This window comes from Zingiber officinale, chromosome 9A (assembly GCF_018446385.1).
Source record: "Zingiber officinale cultivar Zhangliang chromosome 9A, Zo_v1.1, whole genome shotgun sequence".
NCBI classification, from domain to species: domain Eukaryota; kingdom Viridiplantae; phylum Streptophyta; class Magnoliopsida; order Zingiberales; family Zingiberaceae; genus Zingiber; species Zingiber officinale.
Window position 1 is genome coordinate 130,340,065 of NC_056002.1, and position 23,594 is coordinate 130,363,658.

Consider the following 23,594-nt stretch of genomic DNA (forward strand, 5'->3'; position numbering starts at 1 on the left):
GGTTAATCACATCAAAATCTACAAGAAATACTTGCAATCTCTAACTTTTTGATGTGCATCAATCCTAAGTTAAGTTAGGGTAATAAAAGTAAACTAATATAAGTAAATTTTGATATTGCAATTTACTACAAAAATTTTGTAATTGATAATAAGTAAGGTAAAGAAAATTTGAAAACCTCCCCCTAAAGATAATCTTCTCCCCCTTTAATCACATCAAAAAAATAAGGACATATATTTACAAATATGTAAATGTTTTTTAGGATTTCTGAAATAGTGACCAGTTTGAGAAAATTTTCCAAGAATAATTTTTCGAATATCTGAATTTTTAAAAATTCAAAACCAGATTTATCTAAAACTAATTTAATTTTTTTTTAAAGTATAAAAAATCTTAAAATTTTTTGTCAATTTTAAGAACAATGATTTAAGAATATGATAAAAATTTCAAATCTAGATCATATTTATTTTGACCATAGTAAAATTTTAAACATAAAAAATTATTCAAAAATAAAATTTTTAAAAATATTTTTATACTCCTAAAAATCTAGTTGATTTTACTAGATATGCAAAATATAACTGTAAACTCCCGAAAAATCAGAATTTTAAAATTTAAAATATATTTTTTGATAAAAAAAATCATAAAAAGCAGATAATTGTCAAAAAATCTTAAAAATTTTCACACTAACAAATAATGCATCTTTGAGTTGCAGAAAAAAATTTCATTAGAAAATATGAAAAGTAGGTATATGAACTAATTTATTTTATAAACAATATTTAAAATTAAGGCAATTAAAATTCAAGCATGTGTAAAGATTAATTTTAATCAAGTTAAACATGATTTACGAATTCAAAATAAGTTCTTACCTATTGTATTAAGAAATTTTCTTGAAATATACTTTTTTTTATCACTTTTTTTATTTGACCCTTATAAAATTTAAAATATCAATTTAGTCCTTGATAATATCTTAAATTTTGGACTAGCAAAATTTAAATATGTAGAGTTTTTAAAATTTTCTCTTTGTTCTTTCCATTTTGCATTTTCATTTTTAACTCTTTCATACTCTTCTAATGGGCATGATTTAGCTAAAATAGTTTTGAATTCTAAATTGTCCTTTTTCAATATAATATTCTTAGATTTGAGTTTACATAAAAGACTTATATATTGATTTAATATCTAAGTATAACTGATCAGGAGGTAAAAGACATACCTCACTTACCATGTCTGTGCTGAAGCTTGATTCTCCTCCTTCATAGTTACAATCTTCTCAAGTAGCTTCTCCTTCATTGATGCTTTTGATACTCTTTCGTCTTCAACTTCTTGATGACTTGTCATGAGTACAAGTCTGGCGTAAGTTTCAATATCTGACTCAGATGATGACGATTCATCCCATGTTGCCTTAAGGTTCTTGTGCTTCGTTAGTGTTGGCCTTTTGTTCTTGTCCTTCTCCTTCAGTTTTGGATAGTTATCCTTGACGTGCCATTTTTCATCACAGTTGTAGCATTTAATCTTTCTTTTACCTCTTAGATTTTTCTTGGCCTGCAATTCATTAAACTTATTAGATCTAAAAAAACGTTTTAAACTTCCTTACCATATATATATGCTTCTTGATCCGAGTCGAGTGAGGAGTCCCATTCTTTCTCGATCTTCTTAGCTTTGAAAGCTAGGTTCTGAGTTGGCTCCTTTTTTACTTCTTAGACTTGCACATCGAGTTTTGTATAATTCTAAAGTTAAAAATAAACTTTCTAAGGTACTTACCTCAAGATCCTTAGAAATGTAGAACAAATCAATTATAGATGTCTAGTCTGAGGTTCTTGGAAAGACATTTAGGGCATATCGAAGAGAGTCTCAATTTGTTACCGTCTTTCTGAAATTGGTGATTCTGGTGATCAACTCTTTGAGTTTGGCATGTATCTGAGCAATCGTTTTCCCTTCTTGAAGTTGGAGATTGTTAAGTTGGTTCCGGAGTAGATCTCTTCTTGCTAGCTTCTCCTCTGAGGTTCCTTGGTGCAACTCTAGGAATTTCTCCCAGAGTTCTTTGGCTAACTCGTAGGCTCCAATTCGGTTGACTTCTTGGGACAACAAAATACTGAGTAGATGAAACTTTACTTTACTATTGGCCACGAAGTCCGCTTATTCTTTCTTGGTCCAATAGTATTCTTCCTTTTTAGCTCCGTGCTAATATAAGGGTGGTATAAAACCATACTTGATAGTTAGTAAAATATCAAAGTTAGTTTTAAAAAATACCTCCATTTTTCTTTTCCAATTTGCAATGTCTCCTTTGAACTTTGGTGGATAAATACTTGCTCCGACCATCTTCTTTGTTACTTTAATTGACGATTAGTCCTTCTGAAGTGTCCAAACTATAATATTAATTGTTGGTCTCATGTGGCAGTAAGAAGGGTGGGGGGATTGCCTTATTAAGAAAGTTAAAACTTTCTTTTGCATTCCCATTTTAGCAAAGACAGCACAGGTTAGTTGAACAAAAGTTAACATAAAAGAAAAGAAGAGGCAATATTTACTTAGTTTGCAATAAGAGGATTGCTAGTACAAGGAAATAAAAACTCCACTCAACCAATCTCCTTTAGACGAAGGCAGAGTAGCCTCATACAATGTTGACAGCGTAGAATCGTAATAATAGTAATACAAATGAAAACACAGAGTTTGTATTCGATTGTTGTATTGAATGAAGAAGATTAGGGCTTTATTTATAGCCTACTAGTCGAACTAGCAATTTTGTTGACATGGCATCTCTAGGCACTGGACCCGATCCGGGAGCCCCTAGAGGTGCACCTGATTTGTTCACAATGGCTACGCAATAGTTTGAGGATAAAACTTTATCCTTGCTCGGGTGCCTAGACCGATCCAGGCGCCTAGACTGGTCTGGGTGCTTAGAGTGTTGCTGATGTGGACATTTGATGTCATCCACAACAACGGCTCGTTGAGGTGCCCCTGCGGTGCCAAGGGGTCTAGGTGCCAGGACCTTGTCCAGGCTCCTAGACATGGTCCAGGTGCATGGACAAGTCGACATAATGTTGACTTGTCTGGTCTTTCGCTTGATGGGATATGCCCGATGCGGTGTGTGCTTGAAACACGTTTCGTAAACATGCACAGCAGAAGACTTAATGATAAATAAACTAATTTATTATATCACACGCATGCAAGATACAATCGTGCAGACAATATCATAAAATAAAAATGAAATCTAATAACAATTATTCTATGTATACCTTACGGATGACCTGTAATTAGAAGGACATCAACCTTTTGTGATGTTATCAAATCTCACCTCTATTTGTATCCATGCCAAACTCTTCAAGACAACTCCAAGAGAAGAAGCTTCACCTTTGAAAGGTACTAGCCACGAGTGAAGGAGAAGGATTAATAAGAAGAAGAAGAAGCAAAAAGAAGATATTTTTCCTTTAGGTGGCTCACGACAACAAGAGGAGAACCTCTTGTTGTAGTCAGCGGCAAGAGACAGTAAGAGAAAGAGAGGTATTGGGTTTAGATTTTCAAAACCTAATCAAACTAATAATGAATTATATATTAATTCTCTTTTAACCATATTAACATATAGTCCTCTTTAATAAGTTAGATTAAAAAGTCTAAATCCAATCCATTATGCCTTAATAAAATATTATTCCATTAACCTCTTAGTTTAGTTCATGGCTAAACCAAATGTATTCATGACTAAACCAAATAGAGTTCAACTCTTTCATAAGATATGTGACCCATCTGCATTTTCATTTTAACAATTATTTTCATATTTGTCTTATGTATGGTCCAATCAAACATTTATCTCTTGATCTGAGAATCTTATTCTCTAACTTATTTTATGTCTTTTGGAGACTCGTAGTGTGTGTCACCCAATAGGTTCCCAGTTTATTTTGACTATCCATAATTAACTACTTATATTATGAAGCGATCATGAGTGACACCTAGTAGTACATCATAATATCCAATTAACTAAAAAATAACAATTGATCTCAGAACTAATTCTAAACCCTTCAGCAGGTACAGTAAGTCGTGCCTCGTTCCTTTCACTTATCTTATACCCCTTAGTTCAAGACATGGTTTATATGTCTTTCCCCACTAGGCTGACTATGTCACACCTAACCCAACTAATACTTTCTCATTCTACAGATTCAAATTACTTGTACATGTGTACAAGAGTCTCATACTCTTAACATGTGATATTTTGGCCAAAGAGTTTGAGTAATAATCCTAACGAGTGGCTTTAGGGTATACGTCTTCTCACAAAGAGTGGTGAATCTTCTATAGGCTATCCAAACACCTTTGGGCACTTTGACTTATACCCAATCATCTTGGGTTCATACCTCCAAGAGATGCTTGCTTAAGATGTCAAAGTATAAGTCTTCATGACCAAGATGACTTGTATACCTCAAGTCGAAGGAAATTTGCACTCAAACTGCAATAAGAACTTCATAGACATATCCATATATGTAGAGAACCATATAAAGTTTTACAGCAAGTCACTTCAATGAACTAGTTACCATAAATAACATCCACATTTAATTCTCAACATCCCAATGTCTCCAGCTAGTGAGAAATAGTTGTTTGGCCGAACCAAGAAGTATAACTCATGCTAGTTTTACAAAATTGATGATGTTCGAATGCACAAATTTGACTACTAGGAAAATTATAATATGTTCATAACTACACATGTGGAGATAATCATAAGTTGTGATCCAATCACAAATTCTTTTATGCTATAAATTTGTTGGGACTTTCGAGCCGCAAAAACCGCTTTTTTTCATTGCGGAAACCCCGAAGTCCCATGCAACCGGATCCGTGCGAAGATTAAAAGAAAAAAAATTCCGTGTACATGTTTTCTAACCTAGATCTACACTAGACCTATATGTTAAGGAGTTTATACCTTTGATGTGAAGCCCTTCGCTTATCCCGCTCGTCCAAGGTTCGCCGGATCTCAAGGGTGTCAAGTGAACACTCCTCTATGTGTATCCACACGAACAAAAAGGATGGAGAAGAAACCTTAGAGTGTGCTAGCACTCATGGAGGTTTCGGCCAAGGAGGAGGAGAGGGAGAAAGATGAGAGGAGGAAGAAGATGGAGTTACACAAAACAAAATGTAACTCTCTCAATGAGTTAAGTGGCCGACCACTTCAAGGAGAGGTTTTAAACCTCCATGGGATATCAAGAGTCACAACTCTTGATCTCCCTCATGATGTGGCACACACATAAGCTAACCTTGATGATGTGGAACATCATCATTGGCCCACCTAATGCCAACTCACAAATGAGGTGACAATGGTTAAGTCAAACTTGACCTTTCATATTCCCTCTCAAGTCAAGTCAAACTTGACCACTTCTCTCCCATAGTTGATCAAATCTAACCATTTGATTCAAATCAATTTAATATAATGAATCTCTATTCATTGATTAAATTGATTCAATGAAATATAATCTAAATTAGATCCATTGAACACATGAATCAAATCGAGTCTAACTCAATTAGTTTAATTTGGATTACTCTTAATCCAATTTGGTTCATCACATGAACCTAATCCTCTAGGTACATCAAATGAACCTAATCTCCATCTAATTGCCCTTTGTGTGTGACCCTATAGGTTCTTGTAACGTTGGCAATGCTCCTAAACCCATTTAGAAGCATAAGTAATGAGCGGTATCTAGCAACACATCATTACTACCCAAGTTACAAGAATGTTGAGATCCAACATCACCTTGTGACTACTAATTGTGACTCTTCATAATATATGACAAGTGTCCTTCTATTCTTGACATCTAGGTTGATCAATTTGAGGCATAGACGGTGTCATCCTATGATCAATATAAATCTTGAACTCCAAGTAGACTCACTATAATCAAATGAGCTCAATATCTCATATTGACTCATTTGGGCATGACCATGCACTTAGTGGTCTCACTCTATCAAAAATAACGATGTCACTCCCGTTATATAGGAGGGATAGATCCCATCTACATCACTCACATCCCTCCGCATAATTTGTTACATACCCAGTAATCGCCTTTATAGTCCACCCAGTTACGGGTGACGTTTGACGAAGCCAAAGTATGTAACTCCTTATGTAGGGAATCATGGTGACTTCAGGTCTAAGGACTAATAGTATACTAATAGTCACATGAGAAAGTATATGACACTCATATAATGATCTATGATACTTTCTCATGGCGGGTCATTCAGTATACATTCTCCAATGCATACCCATGTGTCAACTTGATATCTCTATATCCATGACTTGTGAGATGAAGTCATCGAGTTGACCTACATGCTAGTCTCGTCGCATTAACATTGTCCTTGAATGTTAATATTTGACTAGGAATGATTAAGAATAGTGTTCTCTATATCATCTCACTATCAATTCAACCAATCGATTGATATAGATATGAACCTTCTACTCAAGGACGCTATTATACTTAGTTATTTGGCACCAATACAAGTAAGTATAATAATCACAAAGAAAATGACTTTATTAATATATAGGAATATGATATAACGAGTCCATACAATAATCATAATATGATTGGCTCTAGGGCTCTAACTAACAAAATTATATTACAGACATTCAGTAAATGAGTTTAAGACTATTCAAATATATAATATGCACTCAAATAGTGAATCTATATTTATCAAATAAATATAGTAAAATCATAAGGTGATTGCTTTATGGCATCTCTCAAAATCTAACATTGCTCCGGTCACTTGGGTGATGCTCCAACCATCTAGAGTTGAGCTCACCCGAACCAAATTCCGGCCTTCTCTCCTTGAGCAATTTTCTGCTTTGGTTTCTCATCTCTTGGAAGTGTCCCACGTGTCCTTCTCATCCACCGGTGTACTCTTCCGTAACATCTCGTCCATCGGATGCACTTAGCCCTTCGACTCATTTCTTGTATCATCATTCTGGCTAGCTACATCTTCCACTCGACTTCTTGTGTTCCTAAGTTTCTGCACACTTAGACATAATGATCAAATATAACATAACCTAACTTAACTCGGTTGATTACATCAAATACTACCTGAGGTACTTACAGTCAAGACCAGGGTAAAGACTTTGGGTAAAGTAACTGAAGCATTCCCAATAAAGATAGGGTTACATTAAGGATCAACTCTAAGTCCCTATCTTTTTACACTAATTATGGAAAAATTCATTGCACACATTCAAGACACAATACCATGGTGCATATTATTTCTAGATGATATTATTTTGGTAGATAAAACACATGAAGGAGTGCATACTAAACTAGAACCTTGGTGAGAAACCCTAGAAGGAAAAAAGTTTTATGCTTAGTAGAATAAAGACAAAATATATGGAATTTAAGTTTAGCAATATTAGACGTAATGAGACAATTGTTAATATAGGAGATGACGAGTTACCTAGAACCGAGAGCTTTAAATATTTAAGATCATTTTTTTAAAATAATAGAGGCATTGAGAGAGATGTCTTATATAGAATACAAACAGGATAATTGAAATGGAGGAGAGTGTTAGGTGTTTTATGTAATCATAAAATACCTCTAAAACTTAAAGGAAAGTTTTACAAAATCGCAGTTAGACCTGCTATATTATATGAAGCTGAATGTTGGGCTATGACTCAAGCACAAGAGCAAAAGATGAGAGTTGCAGAGATGAGAATGTTAAGGTGGATGTGTGGACATACAAGGATGGACAAAATAAGAAATGAGAGAGTTAGAGAGAAAGTTGAAGTTACATCTATTAAAGAAAAACTTTAAGAGACACGTTTAAGATGATACGAGTATATACTTAGACAACCAATACATGCTCTAGTTAGGCAATGTAAAACTATAACAAACAAGAATATCTAATAAGAAAGCAGAATACCAAAAAAAAATTAATTAGTAATAATAAAATAAGATAAAATTTATTAAGTATAGATGATGATATAGTAGGAGATAGAGCTCAATGACATAAAATGATTCATACAGCCGATCCCACCTAGTGGGATAAGGCTGGGTTATTGTTGTTGTTGTTGTTGTTATTATTATAATTTGTAATACAAAGACAAAACTGGGCTATTTGGAAAAACATTGGCAGTAAAAGATGTGAAAAAAATGATGATACATTTGATCCATGAGCATAATAGGGTACATATGGTGCTCACACACCCAACTTGCTAAGAGTGCCATTGAAGATACTTTCATTAACTACAAGTTCATATGGGTATGAAAAAAATTAGAGCGCAGTTGAAGAAGTAAGTTTTAAACTTTAAGTCTTTAATTAAAGTAAAGTATTAATTTTTAAGGTTTATATTCATATTACTAACTATAATATTTATTTTCTCTCTCTTTTTTTTTAAATTCATACAAAGAAAAGAAATAGATTAGATGTCCACATGTTGAATAATTTAGTATTTGTCCAATTTAATGTTAGATTGTTGAGCAAATAAAAAAGGAAAAAATAAAAGAATGTCGATGTCCTTCTTGCAAAAGATGCTTCAAATGAATAAGGTTGGATAGTGGATGGTGGGGAAGATGATAAAATTGAACTAGGTTCCAGGCTCACATGGCAAATGGTTGATGAATCAAGTGAATTAGATGAAAATCTACAACCCCAAAGAAGTTGTAGAGTGAGAGAATTTCACAAGAATGATTTTGTATCCAAAGAAGAGGAGGATCACAATGATGATATTGAGTTTGTGTCTAATGGATAACAAGCTGTTGAAAATTATAGAAAAGAAGTAGTAGAATAAATATGTGATATTTTATTAGTTGTGTAATTTTGAACTCATTTTAAATTTGATGTTATTGTGTTGGAGTAATAGTATGTGATTTATTATGTAATTTATGTTGATATAGTGGAATCCGCCTAGCAACACCTAGTTCCCACCTAGGTGGCCTAGGTGTTGGTATAACGCCTAACAAATTTTAGAATCTTATACTTAACAAATAGAGATGATTATCTATGTGAGAGGACCAATCTTAATATGTTAAAATGCTCACTGAGACTTATCCAAATTTAATAATGATACACGCGTACACACACACACATACACACACTCACTGAATAGATCATGACATTTCACAATCAAACATCTTACAATTTCCAATTGTCTTATATTACATTCAATGAATTCCTAAAGACTTCACATGTAAGGATGGCAATGGGGCGGGGCGGAGCGGGGGCTGGTTTGTCATCCCTATCCCTACCTCGTCCTTATTTTTTCAGGTTCGGGGATTCCCCGAACCCGAATCCATGGGGATCAAATCCTCATCCCCGCCCCATTCCCAAATTTAATTTATATTATTATTATTATTATTATTATTAATTATTAATGATAATATTAATATTAATATCAATAATAATAATAATAATATTTTCAAAAATTTTAATATTAATATTAACACTATTATTAATATTTTTTTTAAAAAAAAAATCATATTATTATTTATTAATATTAATAATAACAATATTCGGGCGTGTTTGGGGATGGGGATAGTATTCCCATACCCGTCACATCCCCGAAAAAATCGGGGATCCCCATCCCCGTTTCGGATTTTTCCCACGGGGCCCCAAACCAGCGGGAAAAATTGTCATCCCTATTCACATGTCCTTAAAATGACTCTTTAGTCAATGGCTTAGTAAAAAAGAATCAACAAGCATATCACATGTACGAATATATACAAGAATTACCTTTTTATTATCAATTATATCTCTTACAAAATTATACTTATTAGATATATGCTTGTCTTTGCTATGATACTTGGAATCCTTAGAAAAAGTTATGGTAGTTTGACTGCCACTAGACTTCTACCATTCTCAATGATCTTTAGATACTTTAGGAATCTTCTTAACAAGATGACTTCTTACATAGTAGCCAAACAACCCACTTACTCAATTTCTATTGTTGAAAACGCTACATAAGTTTACTTCTTGCTATTCCATGAGATGACGCCTCCATTCATCAAGAAGGTATATCCAGATATGAATTTTCTATCATCAAGGTCTTTATCCTAATTTGAATTCGTATAGCTTTCCAAGCTCATATCAGATCCTTACAAATAGAGACAATATTCTGTTATCCCTTTAAGTTATCTAAATATCTTCTTCACCGTTTTCTAGTATCTCCGTTATGAGTTTGACTGGAAATGGTAACTAAGCCAATAACATAGTTGATATTAGGACATGTATACAATATAGTGTACATTAAACTATCAATGACACTATGTATGGTATTTTCTTCATTTGAGTTATTTCCTTAGGAGTCTTGGGACACAAACTTTTGTTCAAAATAATACTTTTTGCCACAAGTGTTTGTTCAATATTACAATTTGACATATTGAAGTGTTGTAGCATCGTAGTAATATAAGCCTCTTGAGACAAACCTAAAATATTTTTGATTTATCTCTCATGATCTTTACTCCTAAATGTAATCAGCTTCTCCCATATCTTTTATGTCAAATTGTAATGAAATTCATGTTTTGACTTCTATCACAAACTCTGCGTCATTTCTAGCTATTAGTATATCATCAAAATATAATGATAAGATGACAAACTTTCCTTTTTACCTTTTTAAATAGGCATAATGATCTTTATTGATCATTTCAAAATCATAAGATAAAATATTTTTATTAAATCTTATGTTTCATTGTCTTGACATTTGCTTTAAAATATAATAGACCTTTTAAGTCTACACACTTTGTTCTTTTGGTTTTCAGCAATGTAACCTTTTGTCTATGCCATATAGATTTCCTCTTCAAGCTCACCGTTTAGGAAAGCAGTCTTTACATTCATCTGATATAATTCTAAATCAAAATATGCTACTATAGCAAAATGATATAAATTGACACAAATTTCATGAGAAGAGAAAATGTCTCTTCAAAATCAATACTCTTTTGTTAGATATATCCTTTTGCAACTAAATGAGCCTTGTATTGATTAATCGATCCATCCACTTTTCTCTTAATTTTGAAAATCCTCTTATTTATAATAGACTTTTGGCTTGGGGGAAGATTAGTTACTTCCCAAACTTGATTTTTTTTCATTGACTTCATTTCTTTATCCATTACAACTTTCCACTTTTCTCTAACTAAGCATTCAATGTTTCTTTAATAGTTTGAGGTCCTTCATCATCAACTGAGAGAATCATTAAGGCCTTATTTCTTAATGTCAAACCTTTTTCAAGGAATAATTGTACGACTACTTCTTTGTAGGTTGGCCTGTTGAAAAATTTTGTCAAATCACTCCCACTATGTTGACTAGACTCAGGCATCTCTTATGATACATTGTTCATTGATAAATTACCATTCTTCTCCTTGATCTTCTATTGCAAATAGAGGAATAGTTTTATCAAAATCACCTCTCACAAGAAACTCAATTTCAAGAAATGTTGCATCTCTCTACTCTATTTCGGAGATGGTTCAATCTTGTTGCTCACTAATGAAAACATAATCCATGGAGGTATCATAATTTTCCATATTTATGAGTCTTATCATGAACATAGGTAGCTGAATCCCAAGGCCTAAATAACTTAAATCTAATTTTCTACTTGTCCAACGTTCATATGGGTAGATGGAATAGATTTAGAAGACACTTGGTTAAGTATATATGTTGCTTCTAATAATACATCCCCCCTATAGAGAATTGACAAATTAGCTTCAACCATTATAGACCTAAATATATCTAGAAGAGTTTAATTTTTTTTCAGCAACCCCATTCTATTGTGGAGTTCCTAGAATTGTTAATTCTCTAATAATCCTTTATTATTACATATTATTTTGAACTAATCAAAATAAATATTCACCTCCATGGTCAATGCGTAAGGTTTTAATTTTATGATCTAATTGATTCTCAACTTTGTTCAAAAAATGGTTAAGCCAATCTAATGCTTCGGATTTATGAGAAATCAAATACACATGACCAAGATGTGTGAAGTCATCAATAAATGTAATGAAATAGGAACCTTCATGTCTAGCCTTCACATTCATTGGACCACAAATGTCTGAATGAATTTATTGCAATGGTGAATTAGCTCAAATAGCCTTACCAAACAGTTTTCTAGTTACTTTTCAACAAGATAATGCTCATATACAGACAAGTTAATCTTAGCATGAGTGCCCAGCAGATCCTCTTTAGCTAATCTACTTTGTTGTTATTTAATATGTCTATATCTAGCATGCCAAACTTGAACACTAAAATTATCATCAGAGCAATATTTAAAAAATAATCATCAATTCCATAATCAGTATACAATTCTACATCAAGGGACATAAAATCATTCATTACAAAATAATATCCCATTAACACAGAGTTAATAATAAGTTCTACACACCTATTATAGAAGTTCAAGTTGTATCCCAATTCAAGAAGACATGTAATAGAAACCAAATTCTGTCGAATTTCAAGAGCATAAAGGATATCATCCAGAAACAAGGTACATCCGCCACATATGTTGAGTTTGCATGTGCCAACTCCTTTGACTTCAATCCTTACATTGTTTCCCACATATATCCATTTATTGTCAGCTAGTACCCTACAGTACTCCACGAATGTAACTTGTTCATGAGATACATAGTTTATTGTTCTTGAATCTATAGTCTACAAAGGATAAGAATCAGTTAAAGATAATGTACTAGCAACATAATGCTCATGAATAGAAGATAAACATGATCTACCATTTTTAGCTTAGTACATTCACAAGCAAAGTGACCCTTCTTGCCACAATTATAGCAAGTTAACTTGCATTTAGGTTTCTATCCACACTTCTTTCCTTTGAATTTCTTCTTGTTTGGGACCAGCCCAGCAATAGTATCAACATTCTTTCCCATTTCATTCTTGAGGGGGCTGCAAAGGTAGCGGATCTACCTTCATTTTTGAATTACTATACAACCCGATCATATCTGCAACCGCATAAGCAGATCGGCATTGTTTTTCTTCTCGAATTGGCTCTCCCGGAAAGCTTCTCGTGCCCTCTCCACCTCCTCGATTTCCTCGGGCGTGTCGAGGCTGGGATCGAACTCCCACACCTGTCTGCCGGCGTGATTGTTGGTTGTGTGCAGCAAAGGGCTGCCATCCTCTGCGATCTTGAGCCTCCAGATTGTCAGCTCGTAAGAACTACGCGTGACTTCGAGTTCACCTCGTGATCCGCGTCTAGCAGACGACTCCTCCGAGTTCCACGTTGTCGAATCGATCGAGAGGCTTCACTCTTCGCCTCGAGTGTCTGACAACAATTTTATAGTTGAATTGCGAGGCTTCATTCTTCGTGGGAGTCCCTAATTTTCATGAAAATTAGACGACGTCGATGTTTTTAAAATATATAAAAAGTTCATCCTAGTAGTAGTAGTAGTAGTAGTAGTAGTAGTAGTAATAATAATAATAATAATAATAATAATAATAATTGTTGTTATTATTATTATTATTATTATTATTATTATTATTATTATTATTGATCCATAGATGATGGCGGGTCCCACCCAAGGGAGGTCAAAGTCATGAGAATCGGATGACGTGGAGGGCATGATCCAGCATGCGGCCGAGCAGACAATGTCCAGCGTGTGGCCGAGCGGACAACGGCTAGAGTGTGGTCGAGTGAACAACGGCCAACATGTGGCTGAGTGGACAACGACCAACATGTGGCCGAACGAACAACGATCTAGTGTATGCTCGAACGGACAAATGAGCCAACATGTAACCAAGCGGATTAACATATAGTGAAGCACAACATAACTAGAAGGAGCAATGTGCGTCCGAGTGGATTAAGGATAAGCCGAACGAAGGATGTAAGACCAGGCTAGCGCAGGTTAGACCTGCTCGACTCCCATGAGCCTCCTCGCACATCTTTTTGGGAGTTAGAGCCACTGACAGCAGAATTGCTCCAACCGACGGAAAGTACTTTAGAAGCTTCCAACCGTCGTGTCAGAGGATGGTTGGCCTGTTTAAGGAATAATGCCAGGGACACTTTTTGGAGTAATCTTTTCATAGAACATATGGGAAAACATGCCCATATTTGAGATGCATGCACAGACTGTTGGTGCAGCGGAGCTGGCAAGAGGGGAGGGGTGAATTGCCTGCAAATAAAAAAAAAACCCTCCTCGCTCTTTCAACTCAAAAAATAGCAACAATAAAATAAAATAATAGGAATAAAGAAGAGACAGGAAATTTAACTTGGTTACAACCTAGGTGGTTGTTAATCCAAGGCAATCGAACAACTCCACTAGAATGTCTCCTTCACTGTAGGGGAAGAAGCCTTTTTACACACTAAGAATGCTCAGAAGTTACTAGGAACTGAATACAGAGTTGAATGGTTAATTCCTAGCTCTAGGGGCCTTTATATAGCTCCTAAAAAGTCTATCTCGAGTCTTGAGGGTGCCTCCAATGAGGTTGAGGGTGCCTCCAGCCGAGGCATAGGATAAAACTTTATCCGAACTCGAAATAGTCATCTAGATTGGGTCGAGGGCTCCCTCAATGGTCTTGAGGGTGCCCTGGACAAGGTGGAGGGCGCCCTCAAGGCAATGAGGGCGCCCTCAAGCCTGTAGGCAGCGCAGGCACCTTCAACACTTCGTTGAGGGCGCCTTAAGCTTGCTTTTCCAGTTCCATTTGACTCCTTTTTTTCTTCTAAAGCTCCGATTGATTGGGTGATTACGACTAACCAAAATAAGGCTCATCCGAACTTAATTTTCGGCCTTCTCCTCGAGCAGGCTTCCAACCCGGCTTCTCATCCCTCGAACGTCGTGCATATTCTTCTCGTCCACCGGTGTACTCTTCCGCAGCTCTTTCGTCCTTCGGACGCACCGAGCCCGTCGGCTCCCTTCCCATGCCGTCCTTCTCGCTAGTTGCGTCTTTCGCTCGACTTCTTGTGCTCCTAAGCTCCTGTACACTTAGACATATGGATCAAATAACAAACATGACCTAACCTAACTTGGTTGATCACATCAAAACAACCACGGGATCTAACAATCTCCTCCTTTTTTATGTGCATCAACCCAAGTTCAAGTTAGGGAAAAAAACAGACAAGTAGCAATTTAAAGAAATTACTAAACTTATATTTTAAGAAAAAAGGTTGCAATAAAAGAATTTACAACACTAAGTAAAATAAAAAATTTTAAAAAATATTAAATCCCCTAAAACTCTCCCTAAACTTGTACCTATCTCTCCCTCTTTGATCACATAAAAAAAAATAGGGTAATAATTTTCAAGTAAAAATTTTCTAAGTAAAAGTTCAAGTTTTAAAATAAATCATTTTCGAAATAATTTCTAAGTTAAACTTTTTTTTTAAGTTTTTACAAACATAAATATTTTTGAGAATTAGTAAAAAAAATTTAAGCAAGAAAATTTTCTAATTAAAAGAAAATTTCTAACTTAAGCAATTTTTAGACGATTTGATTTTTTTAAGAAAAATTAAAAATATTTTAAAGTATTATTTTTTTCAATATTTTATCAGTAAGTTAATTAAATATTTTATTTCAATATATTGGTTTCCAAGCAGTGGAGAGGCACTAGGCCTTCTTGGTTATTGGAGCAACAATTACTTTCTTAGACAAAGCCTCAAAAGAAATTAACTATTTAATTTTTCTTGCTGAAAGCGTTAACTTAAAAAAAAAATAAACTAGAAAAGATTTTGGAACCCAGTATTGGTTCCTTCCTACTGGATTAATCAAGAACTTAGGGGGTACATAGCTTTTGGAAACTTTTCTAAGTTGTCTCTGATGTTTTCTAATATACCAATTCAATTTTTCATAAATTCTAAGTTTTGATTTTGGAAATTTATTTAAGCATGCATGATCATTTAAAAATTTTTCAATTTCAATTTTCAAATAATAATTTTTTATTTTAAATTATCTAACAGTAATTTTAAATCAGTAATTTCATTTTATGATTTTAATAAGTCTTTAGTAAGAACTTTTATAAAACGAAAAGACTGCTTAGGGGTTAGAGCATGTACCTCACTTACCTCTATTTCTGATGCTCCCTCTTCATCGTAGCTTTCTTCTTTTGATCCTCCCCCTTCATCTATGCTCATCTCTAAGCTGCTTTCTTCTTCTTCTATTTGATAGTTGGTCATTAGTGCTAGTCCCGAGAAGGCTTCAACTTCTGATTCCGAGGATGATGATTCATCTCATGTAGCCTTCAGACTCTTGCGTTTAGAGGATGTCGGTCTTTTGTACTTTTTCTTTTCGTTGTTTTTTTCTTCATCTTCGGGCAATTATCTTTGATGTGTCCTTCGTTGCAATTGTAGCAACGGACCATCCTTCTGTTGCGTTGATTCTTTTTCGACTGCGATCTAAATTTATTAGTCTTAATAAATTTATTTAACTTTCTTACCAATAGCGCCGCTTCAGTTTCGTAGATTAACGCTTCAGGGTTGGGATCGTCCATCTTAGCTTGTAGGGCAACATTGAGATTTGACCTCACTTGATTCGGTTCTGCAATTCGAGAATTGTGAAGTTTGAAGGTAGAAAATAAGTTTTCTAACGTACTTACCTCAAAGTCCTTAGAGATGTAATATGCATATACTAAGGACGCCTATTCTGGAGGTTTTGGGAAGGCATTGAGCGCATACCAGATCGAGTCTCGATTTGTTACTGATTCTCCGAGATTGGTCATTTGAGTTATCAGCTCTTTAATTCTTGCTTGGAGTTGCGCTACCTTTTCACCGTTGTTCATCCGGAGATTTGTCAACTGAGTCCGGAGGATGTTGCACCTTGCTAACTTCGCTTCTGAGGTGCCTTCGTGGAGCTCTAGGAATTTTATCCAGAGGTCTTTGGTGGAGTCGTAGCTTCCGATCCAACTTACCTCCTAAGGCGGCAGAACGCTGAGTAGATGGAACTCAGCCTCTCCGTTGGCCACAAAATCGGCTTGCTCCTTCTTCGTCCAGTTGTATTCTTCCTTGTCTGTAGGGGCTGCAAAATCATATTTCATAATTAAAAGAATGTCAAATTCTGTTTTAAAGAATACCTCCATTCGGCGTTTCCATGTCACAAAGTCTTCGTCGAATTTCGAGGGATGAGTACTTGTTCCAGCCATCGTCTTGATCTTTATGCTTTAGTCGGCGGTTAGTCATTCTAAAGTGGTCTTGCTCTGATACCACTTGTTAGTGCAGCGGAGCCGGCAAGAGGGGAGGGGTGAATTGCCTGCAAAAAAAAACCCTCCTCGTTCTTTCAACTCAAAAAATAGCAACAATAAAATAAAATAATAGGAATAAAGAAGAAATGGGAAATTTAATTTGGTTATAACCTAGGTGGTTGTTAATCCAAGGCAGTCGAACAGCTCCACTAGAATGTCTCCTTCACTATAGGCGGAGAAGCCTTTTTACACACTAAGAATGTTCAGAAGTTGTTAGGAACTGAATACAGAGTTGAATGGTTAATCCTAGCTCCAAGGGCCTTTATATAGCTTCTGGAAAGTCTATCTCGAGTATTGAGGGCGCCTTCAACGAGGTTGAGGGCGCCTCCAACTAAGGCATCGGATAAAACTTTATCCGAACTCGAAACAGTCATCTAGACTGGGTCGAGGGTGCCCTAGACAAGGTGGAGGGCGACCTCAAGGCAATGAGGGCGCCCTCAAGCCTGTAGGCAGCGCAGGCGCCTTCAACACTTCGTTGAGGGCACCTTAAGCTTGCTTTTCCAGCTCCTTTTGACTCTTTTTCTTCTTCCGAAGCTCCGATTGCTTGGGTGATTAGCCAACTGAAATAGGGCTCACCCGAACTCAATTTCCAGCCTTCTCCTTGAGTAGACTTCCGACCCGGCTTCTCGTCCCTCGAACATCACGCATGTTCTTCTCATCCACCGGTGTACTCTTCCGCAGCTCTTTCATCCTTTGGACGCACCGAGCTCGTCGGCTCTCTTCCCATGCCATCATTCTCGCTAGCTACGTCTTCCGCTCGACTTCCTGCACTCTTAAATTCTTGCACCCTTAGACACAGGGATTAAATAACAAACATGACCTAACATAACTTGGTTGATCACATCAAAAGAACCACGGGATCTAACACAGACACTACAGGACCCTTATCGGGGGGGGGGGGGTTCCTTCGTCGTAGAGGTACGCGCAACATCTTATACTCTCATGCTCCAACTACAACATTTTTACTATTCTCTGTCGGAGACTGACTTAAGCGTCCGAGAGCCAACGCCGAGAACACCTTCCTGGCTCAGCACTAACTTTCCCCTTTGATTTCACAGAGCGTGCGGAGTCTCCTAGCGGACGACAGATCCCCATAGAGTCTTCATCGAGTCAAACTGTGAGCTTTGTCATCAGGTCATCATCTCCTTAGATTTTGGATAGGATCAGCTTGGTGTCGTTTGTGGGAACGCAGTCTGCATCCAAAACATGAAGATGGAGGATGTTGGACGACTCACAAATGTGACACTCAATCAAGAGGATTTGGAGGCCTTGATACAAGCCCGCGTGGCAAAACTACATCAACAGCAACAAGAAGGGGCACTCGGCGGCCGAGCACCCAATGACCCAGCAGCATCGGTACCCGGTCAGCAGGCCGATCATGGGTCCTAAACTAACAATCTACCAGATCAGCGGGCATTCAACCAACCAACAGGAGGCGCCCAATGCGTTGATCCCCTATCATCAGGTATTGTTTTGTACTCCACAAGAGGAGCAAGGATGCGCCGAACGGGCACAAGGATCATCTTCGGAAGAGATGGTTGTTTGGGATAATCGAAAGGGCAAAGCCCCACGACTCGATGACTCCTCTGAATGGGTCAACCATCAGTTTTATAGGGTCATTAATGAGGACGAGTTGTCGTCCAACTTGAGGCCGCTGATGATTAGAAAGTACAATGGGTCAACTGACCCGGAAGATCATCTGCTTGAATTTGACACTATGTCCACCCTTCACCAATACTCGGACGGAGTCAAATGTAGAGTCTTCCTTACCACTCTCTCAGGATCAGCGCAGAGGTGGTTCCAGCGACTGCTGATCGACTCCATACATGGCTTCAGAGACTTCCGAGTGACATTCATTCAACACTTTGTTAGCAGCCGTCGTTACCAAAAGACAGAAGAATTTATTCACGGTCAAGAAAGGGTCCAAGAAGCTACTCAGGACTTATATTAAGAGGTTCAACCAAGTGGCCTTGGAGTTCCCGACGGCCACCCAGGAAGTTCTATAGAGCGTCTTCTCCCAAGGACTCATGGAGGGGGAATTCTTTCGATCGCTCATCATGGAACCACCGAAGAATTTCGATGAGCTGCTCGGGTGAGTAACAAAGTATATCAATGTGGAGGAAGCCTAAGCAGCTCTCCAATCGATGGAGATTCAAACAGGGATCGCGTATCTCTGCGGGGGAGCAGGAAAATAGAAATAACATCACTCGGGGTGACATCGGGATGATAGCAGGGGGTCCAACCGATGGACATTCAAACAGGGGTCGAAAGTTGCACGCTCGACGTTTGGAAATGTAGCAAGGAGAAGACTCAAGGGCCAGAGATTAGCTTCAGTTCTCAAGACCTTGGGGGGTGGAGATCGAGCATGGATCCTCTGGACTGCTTTTAGAGTCAGCAAAAAACAAGAAAGAAGACAGAAGGGACGGTGAGACACTTACTTCGGTCGCCCTTTGGGTGAAACTATCAGCAAGTTGACCGGGAGGGAGGGTGGCTGCTTAACCTTTAGCGTCCGCCTAGGCTTGAGCCAGGGGACCTTGGATATTAATCTTGTGGCTAGGAGAACGAGGTTCAGCGAAGGATGGGTCCCACCATGTGTCCGTCGGCAGCCTTATAATGGCAGTGAGACCACTGCACCCGCTCCGATTTGAAGGGGCTAAGGTAGTGTTGGCTCCCACTTGGGACCGAGGAAGTGGCCGGATGGTGGACACCGAGCCCTTGCGGCCGCTCGGAGGGAAAGAGGCCAAAGGCTGGGCATGAATAGTGTCGAGTGGGATCTCAAACAAAGAAGGCGTCTGATTTGGAGAGGGAGCCATAGTTTATCGAGTGGCGTGGACAGCGGGAACGACGGAGGAGGAGCTCTCTCCCCGTTTGGACGGAGGCCTCACAGAAGGGCCAACGGTCGGCAGAGGAGCGACCATTGCTTTTAGGCAGTGTCGTTTGCAGTGCGTGACGAGGGGTTAATCAGAGGATGGAGCAGCCAACTCGGAGGCCACAATGATCGACACCATGGTGGAAGCTCGGCGGTGGCTGTCGCGACATCGTTGGTGGTGCTCGGCTACCCTCAACTTCGCCTGTAACTTCTGAGGGGTCGACCGGAAAAATGTCTCGACTCTCTAGCTCGGTCACGACCTTAGCATTTATCTCCTCATCCGCAAGGGCACACTTATCGCGCAATCGTGCTCGGTTCATAATGTTAATTGCAGAAAAAGGGATGGCAATCAGCTAGAATCAAAAGCATGAAGAAAAAGAGCAGTTTACCTAAAGGAGCAAAGGGTTGCATTCATATGGAACTTAGTCCGAACACATATAGGACTCCCTCCTGAAGCAGCCTGCGGATATGATATCTCTGATTGACCAGTATCACGACTACTTGGTGGAAGTCAAAAGTGGCTCAGTATCGTCCGAATGGAGGAGATTTGGGCAAGTCAGTTTGCCAAGCGATCGGGTAAGGTGGCCAGTCGGGAAGGCGCACGAAAAAGAAATGCTCTTTCAAGTGCTTTATGGAGGAAGGCATTCTGTCGAAGCTGATCCGAGCTTGAAATAGATAGGTGCCCATCTCGGAAAGCTTGGGGGTAGAAGAAATAATGAAAGATGCGAGGCAGAAAGGGAATTCTGTACACACGGAGCAAGATTATAACCCCACACAGGACCCTAAAGGAGTTCGGGACTAACTGTTGTAAGGGAATTCAAAAATATCTACAAACGTCCGAGAAAAAAGGATGGATGGGGAAGCTTAGGTCGGCCATGAGTTGGTCTTTAAAAAAGGTAACCACGTCATCTGGCTGTGTATGGGGATGGGTGTAAGCAGAGGGGATGACTATTTGGTGAGAATCAGGGATGTGAAACGATATGCGCACTTGGTCAAGTTTGTCACTGTTGAAATTGGAGGCAGTGGAAGTGTACCAAAGGCCGATGATGGCCAAAAGAGGTCCAGAGGGTTCCACCATGAAAGGAGCAACAGAGTAGAAGGAATGAGAAAGGAGAAAGCGATGAGGAAGGAAGTTTACTGAAAGGAGTCGCCGGTGAAGTGTGCAAAGAAGAAAATGAAGAAGAAGACGCGGAAAGGAGACGAGAGCGAAGGGGTTACACGAGGAAGGAGACAGCGAGAAACGCCCAGGTTTAAAAACCCTGCGGCACAGCATTCGCAACCGTCCAATCAAGGGTTGCGGAAAACGAGCACCCTATCTAGCCGTGGAATTTGAAGTGGTTGAGGTCTCGTCAATCGAAGAAGATAAGCCAGTCACATCAAACGTGCGGTGGCAAACATGGGACACGTGGTGCATTGTTACAGGGGACAATTAATGAGGTTTACTGGAGAGGTGTGGAAGGCATGCTCGGCTTTAATGATCAAAGTTTGCACAATCTTCAAGACATCAAGATGACGCCAGCAATAACCAAAAGGCGTCCAAAGGCAGAGGATAAGGGCGAAAGTCGCTAAGTGTCGGCTGCGAGCGCCCTGAGCAGAGTTTCTTCCTTTCCATAACTGAACAGGATGTCCATACCCATACCTTCACCTCGACAACCAAATGACAACTATAAGCGTCCGAGTGCTTTCTCATACGATGAGGAAAGGCAGGGAGCCGCTATAAATCAAGTGTCGGATGTAGTTCTCTCGAGCGGATTCAGAGGGTGTCCTGTGGCCGAGCAACACAAACCGGATAGGCTGAGCGGCGGATTCAAAATAGGTGAGGTGGATAGCGGAGCGGACTACTGGTCTAGTCAGTCAGACTTGCAACTTCCTTCGACTAGACTTGAGAGGGAGGCTTGTGATCCGTAGATGATAGTGGGTCCCACCCAAGGGAGTTCAAAGTCATGAGGACCGGATGGCGTGGAGGGCACGGTCCAGTGCATAGCTGAGCGGACAACGACCAGCGTGTGGCCGAGCGGACAACGTCCAACATGTGGCCAAGTGGACAACAGCCAGCGTGCAGCTGAGTGGACAACGACCAGCGTGGCGTTGAGCGGACAACAACCAGCGTGTGGCCGAGTAGACAATGTCCAGCGTGTGCCCGAACGGACAACAATCCAATGTATGGCCGAGCGAGCAAATGAGCCAACATGTGGCCAAGCAGATGTGCGTCCGAGCGGATTGAGGATAAGCCGAGCGGAGGAAGTAAAATCGGGCTAGCGCAGGTTAGACCTGCTCGGCCCCCATGAGCCTCCTCGCACATTTATTTTGGGAGTTAGAGCCGCTGACAGCTGACAGAAAGTACTTTAGAAGCTTCCAACTGTCGTGTCAAAGGATAGTTGGCATGCTTAAGGAATAGTGTCAGAGATACTTTTTAGAGTTATCTTTTGATAGAACATATGGGAAAATGTGCCCGTACTTTGAGATGCGTGCACAAACGCTACAGGACCCTTATAAAGGGGGGGGGGGTGGTTCCTTTGCCGCGGAGGTAGGCGCAACATCTTACACTCTCACGCTCCAACTACAACATTTTTACTATTCTCCGTCGGAAACTGACTTGAGCGTCGTGTTGGGACCTTAACGTCCAATAGAGGGGGGTGAATAGCGACTCACCCAACGTTTGCTTCCTACAATAGTTAGTATGCACAGCGGAATACAAAAACAAATACTAACAAGAGAAAGCAAACCTAAGACGTTGATTTAATGTGGTTCGGAGATAAAGCTCATGTTCCACGGCTATCCGTAAGGTGGATGATCCCGATCCATCGGTGGATGACTCCCCGGAAACTTTCGGCTAGCTCAAACCTCCTTCTTGGTGGAAAACCTCACCACAACCTTGATCCAAACACTCTTATATCACAAGAAGAGTTTGGAGGCTTTTGAAGACTACTAATAGGGGTTAACCACCTCTATTTCATCAACCTTGGCCAAGCACCCTGAGCTTTATTAAATAGAGCTCGGGAGGAAACACCTAGTTGTATTTTTTGCCACCAGTCGACTAGTATAACCACCAGTCGACTGGTACAACCACCAGTCGATTGTTCCTAAATAAAATTCGACTATTACAAGTCAACAGTCAGCTACCAGTCGACTAATGAAAACACCAATCGACTGCTACAGTAATGCTGCTGTAACGATACGGTACTGCTATAGTACACACTGGAATTTTACCCCGAGTACATTCACTCAGCACTCGTCCTCACTTGACCAACTTAGACCTAGCCTTTTATCCTCCTCCATCAGCGTTGCGTCCCTCGGATGCCTTCTCATCCTTCACATCTTGCCTTCTGGAGCTTCCATCGACCTTGTCATTGTTGTCGGGTCTTCCTTTGCCAAGAGGTCGCGCCTTCGGGACTTCATCAATTGCCAAGTCACACTTGGACTTACGTTGCCAAGACTATATGCTTGGACTTACAACTCCAAGACTCATCCTTGGACTTTCCTCCTTCGCCAAGATCACACTTGGACTTTCATTGTTGTACCTATATCCTGCACACTCACAATGCATATCAAGTACAACAATAAACCTAACTTAAACCTTTGCCCAAACATAAAAAACTATGGTTACTAGATTGCTCCAACAATCTCCCCCTT